This window comes from Arachis ipaensis, chromosome B08, assembly GCF_000816755.2.
Source record: "Arachis ipaensis cultivar K30076 chromosome B08, Araip1.1, whole genome shotgun sequence".
NCBI classification, from domain to species: domain Eukaryota; kingdom Viridiplantae; phylum Streptophyta; class Magnoliopsida; order Fabales; family Fabaceae; genus Arachis; species Arachis ipaensis.
In genome coordinates, this window is record NC_029792.2 from 87,771,939 (window position 1) to 87,778,810 (window position 6,872).

The following is a 6,872-nucleotide window of genomic DNA, read 5'->3' on the forward strand; positions in this document are numbered from 1 at the left end:
AACTCTAAATTATATGCTCATACAAGGGCTTCAGTGCTTACTAGTCCTCACATATTGGGAGTCTTAGGTCTTAGGATTTTCATCCAAATGGTATCATAGAGATCTCTTTATATGTAATCACCTTGAAGCAGCTTATAGTTTCTTTGCTTTGGCTTTGACTCTAAATGTCATGTCTCAAAGCGGCTCTTTAGATAAGCTTTCAATCAATACTCCTAAACCAGTTGGTTTTAAGGTATTAGGTGTTGAAGCACCCCTAAGGATTTACTTGCTCAAGCCTCTTTCTTTGACACAACTCAACCACAAGCATTTTACTAGGCTAACAACTCTTTGAGTCATTGTTTCTTCTTTCTTTTCTGCCTAGTAATTGATGCTCAGAGCCTTGGGCCATGTTCTTTTTGTCTTTGTATTTTCTTTTCTTTCTTTTGTTTAATTTTCTGCTTAATTGAATTTCAGTTTCGGTTAATTGCTTCTTCATCTATTTTCTTTTCAATTTACATTTCCTTTGCTATTGTTCTTGTTGGATCTAGGAAGGCATTGAGATCTAGACTTGGTTATCTAGTCTCTTGGGCCCTGAGATCTGAATTCCAATTTTACATCCTCTGTTTAATGCTTTTCAATCTCATTTACATTTCTGTTTTTAGATCCGATTCAATCCAACAAAAACTTGATGAGTATTTTTGTGGAAAAACGAATTTCTCCAAAACACCCAAAACTAACCGGCAAGTGCACCGGGTCGCATCAAATAATAATAACTCACGGGAGTGAGGTCGATCCCACAGGGATTGAAGGATTGAGCAATTTTAGCTTAGTGGTTGATTTAGTCAAGCGAATCAAGATTTGGTTGAGAGATTTGTGATTTGCAGAATTTAAATTGCAGAGAAAGTAAAGGGAGTGGGTGAATTGCATGAAAGTAAAGAGAATTGAAATTTAAAGTGCTGAATCTTAAAGAACAAGAAATTAAATGGCAGAAACTTAGAACACAAGAAATGTAAATTGCAGAATCTTAAATTGCAAGAAATGTAAATGGCTTGAATTGTAAAGGGAATTGGGAATTGGATTTGCAGAATTTAAACAAGGAAAAGTAAATTGCAACGAGCAGAGAAGTAGAAGATAACTTGGATTGAATCGGATCTAAAAACAGAAATGTAAATGAGATTGAAAAGCATTAAACAGAGGAATGTAAAATTGGAATTCAGATCTCAGGACCCAAGAGACTAGATAACCAACTTTGCTCTTGATGGAATTGGGTTGATAGAGGCCTTGGTTGATTGCTCTTGGTGTTTGGAGAAGAACCGAATTGAACCGGGTTTGGAATCATGAAAGCTTGAGTAAAAGTTTGAGTAAAAGTTTGAGGCAAACTTTTACTCCAACTTTTCACATCAGCCACCCTCTTTTGCTGATATCAACGTTGGGGCAAAAGTTTGGGGTCAAACTTTTGCTCCAACGTTGGCCTCCCCTTGCACACTCATGGCGCCAACGTTAGCCAAAAAGTTAGAGGCTAACGTTGGCGCAAACTTTTGCTCTCCAGGGTGTGTTGTTCATGCGCCAACATTTGCCAAAAAGTTAGGGGCTAACGTTGGCGCAAACTTTTGCTCTCCAGGGTGTTGATTTGTGATGACAAAAGTTTGCCAAAAAGTTTGAGGCTAACTTTTGCTCCAGCTTTTTGCCCAAAAGTTTGCACAAAAGTTTGAGGCAAACTTTTGGTCCAGCTTTTTGCTCCCTGGTTCATTTTAACTTATTCCAAAAGTTTGACAAAAAGTTTGAGGCAAACTTTTGCTCAAACTTTTTGTCCTCTCTTCCTCCTAACCATTCCTTCTTGCTTCAACCTTTCTCCAAGCTTTCTTCACCTATCATTAATCAACCAAACACATCAAAGCTATGCTCAAAATCATGAGATATTCATTCTTTCATAATATGTGACAATTATAGCATAAAACCTCATGAAATTGCATGAATTTATACATGGTTGATTAAATCAAAGGAAGCATGAAAATCTACTCAATTGGCTTGCTTATGGCTCAAGAAAGTGCATAATTCAATTGAAAACAAAAGAAAAAAGCTAGTGAAACTAGGCTAAGATGACTTGTCATCACCCTGTACAAGGAAATCGATGCAAAGCTTGACGCCACTATAGGTTTATAGTAAGAAACAGATTTATCTGTGGGCATCCCCACCTTTTCCAACACTAGCCAAGCGAGAAAATCCTTTCGCTTTCTAGGTAGTCTTTCTTAGGGCCTCTTGGGACATCTTTCTTTACCTTCACATACTTTGGTACATCTAAGGGACCTTCTTGCCCTTAGTCATTCTATTATCAAATTACTTTCATCTCTCTAAGGGACCTTCTTGCCATTTTTCATTCTTTTTAAATTCTTATTTTCTTTTAAAGCCTTTAAGTTATCATTACTCTGTTTTACTCTGTTGCCCTCAGCAACTCCCTATATGAGTATTTCTATTATTCTTTCATTGCCATATTTGTCTCATGATTATTCTTAAATGATCATCGTGTACCTAATTAATTAACTACTAACTTAGATTTTGTCTTTTATCATTTTACCCTTAACTCCTTGCTTTTAACTTGTAAGCGTATTACATCAGTATTATCACCCTTTGACCTTGCTTACTCTAAGTATACCTCTAGTTATTTCCATGGTCGTTAGTCATGGTCTAATCTTTGTATAAGTACTTTCTTTTTATTGCTAGACGTACTATGTCTTATCTTGTGACTTTTCTTTCTCTTATTAGTGTACTCCCTAGTTACCTTACTCTCTAGTCATCATTAGGCCTAAAGATTGATGCACCATATATTATTTTATAGATTATTATATCATATCTATTCCTCTTATTGATTTTCTTAAGCACTACAACCCTAGCGTCTTAATATTTTGTTCTCTCACTACTAGAAAACTAGTTATTACCGACGGATTTTATCCCACGGAAATACAGAGGGAATTTTAGAGGGATTTTTTGTTGGAAAATAAAAAAAAATGGATTAGCATAAATTACAGACGAAAAAGAGAATCTGTCTATAATTCCGTCGGAAAAATTAATTTTTTTCCATGAAAAATAGTTATAGACGGAAAATTCGTCTGTAATTAAATAGACAAAACGCTGCGTTTTATTAAATTATTACAGACGAATTTTCCGTCCGTAATTTAAATTTTCCGTCGTAAATATTAGATTAACCCTAGCTCAGATCTTACCCTCTCTCGATCTATTCACACTCCACACAAGTTTAGTAGGAGCTTCTTCCTCTCTCCATCCACGCTCTCTCCATCGCTCCGTCCATGCTCTCCCCATCGCAGGAGCTTCTTTCACCGCCGCCGCTCTCCCCATCACTCCGTCCATGAAGAAGCTCCATCCATTAAGAAGCTCCATCGTTTACGAGCTCTATTTTCCTGCTTCTGTTTGAGCTGTGTTTCAGTCCCCTCCATTTAGATCTGCGCTTCTGAATTTCAGATCGTGTTCTGGTAACCTCTATTTCTCTTTTTTTTCTGTATTCTCTCTTCGAGTTCTTCATTCACTTGCCCTCACTGCACATTCTTCTTGTCTCACGATCTGATCTCATGGCTCCTAACACTGTTACGGACTTTGTTTTCTTGTCAGATTCAATTTGAGACAATAATCACTTCCATCATTTCAAAGATCGAACGCAGACATGGTAATCCTTTTGTTTCCTCACAATCCCGCACTTCGATATTTATTTTAGGCTTCTCTATCAGCTACAATTTTGATATGTGCATGTAATTTGAATCTGTGATACATTACATGGGCTTCGTGTTGTATAATTGTACACACTTGCCTTATAATTGAGATCTATTCATGGTGAGGTTTGTATTTGAATGTTCTTCAAGATTACTGTTGGATCTTCTGATTTAGCTTATGATACCCGGTGTTATTTTTCTTTCTCCTCAAATTTAGCTATGATAGGTTGCTGTAAATTCTATTTCTTACAAAATTGGTGATGAATTAGATTATATGCAAGTTACTTGCCCCATTGAGCGTAGCCAAAATTGTGAGGTTGGGGCAGTGCTAGATTCCTTTGCAAAATGATGCATTTAACTGGGTTGGGGAATACTTTAGTCTTTCTTTCTATTTGCTTGAATTATCTTATACAACTTTGAGTTTATGTTCTAAATTTTTTTCACCTATATAGGTTGTACTTGCTGCATCCATTGTGGGCAAATCTGGTAAAGGTGAGATGTCTTGAATTGATGCTCAGTTAGGTGGTGCCTAAATCAATATGGATTAGAAATTGCTGTTGCACTGACAAGGGCTTCTTTCTTTTGGATGCAGTTCTGGTTTCTAGGAAGTTTGTTGATAATGTTGCGCAGATATGTGTACTAGAGGTATATTGTATTCGCATCTAGTTGTAATTGCTTTGCCTAGTTCAATTTCTGTATCCTTATTTATCTTAAATGTTTTCTCCATTATTAATTATTTAGTAGTTCTGTGAAGACAGCTTACCTCTCCAAATTTATGTGAAGACAGAAAGTTATGAGAAGACAACTTACCTCTCCAAATTTTCTGGATATGAATTATAGCATTTCTCAAGGTGATAAACTCTTTTCTTGTTAAATGTGTATGGATTTGTCTCGTTTCATCCTTATCCGTATATATATTGCCAACTTCTCTTCGTATCCCTCACTCACTTACTATATCCATCGCTTCATCAATTCTCTCCCTCATCACTCATCATCATCTCCATGGCTTGTTGCAACTACTTTTTCAACCCTCAACAAATAGATGAATATCCTTTCCCACTTCCCATTCAATTTTTCTTATATGATTATGATTATTACTATTATTCCAGGTAATCTAATTAGATTAAATTGTTACAACACTCTATATATACTTTTTTTGTGAATTATTTGCCACTGTGCTGCATTTATTTATGCTCAATCTATATTTCAATGGAAACAGTAACGAATATCCACCACTGGAATGTTGGGCACACGAGTTTTCAATACAAGACATGGAGTGTTATCCTTCACTTCCTTTTTATGAAACTCTCTCCATCGAACCAATTTCAACTATTAAAGGTATATATATCATGATGATGACTGATGAGTTTCTTAAAGTTTTTATTTGCTTATTAGATTCTTATATTACTATAGCTACATATATTATACCTTGTCCTTAAATACATAGAGACTATGACTTTTATGATATTAAGAAAGGGTTTTCTGTCTGGAACAAAGTGGATGCCGGCTTTGATTGTTCGGAAAAAGTAGTTTTGTCATTATCATTGGCTTTGCTTTGATTGTTAAATGTGTATGGATTTATCTCTGTATTTCGCTGACAAATCAGAGGTACCGTTTTATTTTTTCACAAGTTTCATTCTTCAAATTGAACTCAAGTTTGGTTTTTTTGAAGCTTTTCATTGGGTGTCTTCTTGATGTTTGATAAAATGCCTGAACTAAAAATGAGAGTTTTTTTCAGGTGAAAACTAATGGAGCAAACTCTAAGGGAAGAAGATGCAGCTAACTGGGTTTACAGGGGTGAAGGAGCTGTTAATCTTGTTCTTGCTTACAATGGATCAAATCCTTCTTTTGTGAGTTATTTTTTCTTTACTAATTGGGGTTTAACTACATGGATTGAATGACACAATTGCATGCCATGATAATAAATGCTTATGTTGGTACGCTTAATAATATACAGATTTACTAATATTTTAATTTGTGGTTCTTTGGAGTAAGGAGCACCATGTAAAAACTAGTGCCTGAGCTTTTGTAGTCTTCTGTAACCGTGACTTCATTGTCGTGAGTTTTTTGACATTTTCTAACTGTAGTTAGTCTTTTTGAACAATGGTCCATTTTTCCTTTCCTTATAAATATCCAAGGCTGGGACATGAAAAACTAAAACTAATTGCTTGTTGTGATTCACTATCTAGTTGTTGGGTATCCACAACCATAAAGTAGCTTCACCGTTGCTGAACTATATATATATAGTAACACCATCCCATCCACTTTACACTACCCAATCCTCATTCATCTTTCTTCACTTCACTCAAACTCATACCATAGCCACAACTAATTACTTTCAGAATGGCAAAATCTTCCTTCTTACTTCCATGCTTGATTCTCTTATTCCTCGTAGCCTCTGAAACTGGTATTCTCTTCTCTCTATTTTTTATTTTCTTCTTCATTGTATCTGTTATATAATTTTTTCTTCCTTTCTTCTATTCTTCCATTTATATTGGTTATTGTTCAGAGTATGGGCAGCACCTCTTAGTCTATGAGTTTCATAGAAATGGATCACTGCATGACTTCCTTAACCTGACTTTTCGAGTTGCCATGAGCTTCAGATAATGTGTATGTTAACTTGTCACAGGATAATCTTAAAAGAGCAAACGGATAGATATTCAATATGGGAAACCCAGACAATGAAATATCCGTGAAGGAACTAGTTGAGCTTATGATACAGGTGAGTTTTAACACATGCATTAGTTAGTTTATTCCTGTCTAATGAAATAAAAGCTTTTGCTCATTTTCGAGAAAAAAACCAGCACTGTGGACTCTATATAATATTGATATTTGTAATTTGTCTACAAATTTAAGCATTCTTACCATTCTCCTTTTCCATAGAGCTTGTTCATTAACAGTTAAAATTTTTAGTCTCTAGACTTGTATCTTTTGTTCTTGGCTCTCAAGATGCTTGATTGACTTCTCTAATTAGGGGATCTATTTTCCAAAACCCTTGTAGGTTGCCACAATTGCTTGGTTGGAAGCTGATTCTGTGTGTGGCAGTCACTCTGTTACAATCCCTTTAGTGCTTGTCTTGCCTTATCTTTTCCGTCTAAACCAATGTCTCCATCAGTACAAAGATACCGGGGAGAAAACTTGTCTTTTGAATGGTAACTAATTTCTTTACAT

At 35.6% G+C, this 6,872-nt stretch overlaps 1 long non-coding RNA gene across 1 annotated transcript; it reads left to right on the plus strand.

Moving 5' to 3' along the window:
- LOC107611982 lies at nt 3,462-4,344 on the plus strand. Its single transcript, XR_001613553.2, has 3 exons — nt 3,462-3,658; nt 4,154-4,193; nt 4,294-4,344. It is a non-coding gene; the product is annotated as an uncharacterized LOC107611982 (long non-coding RNA).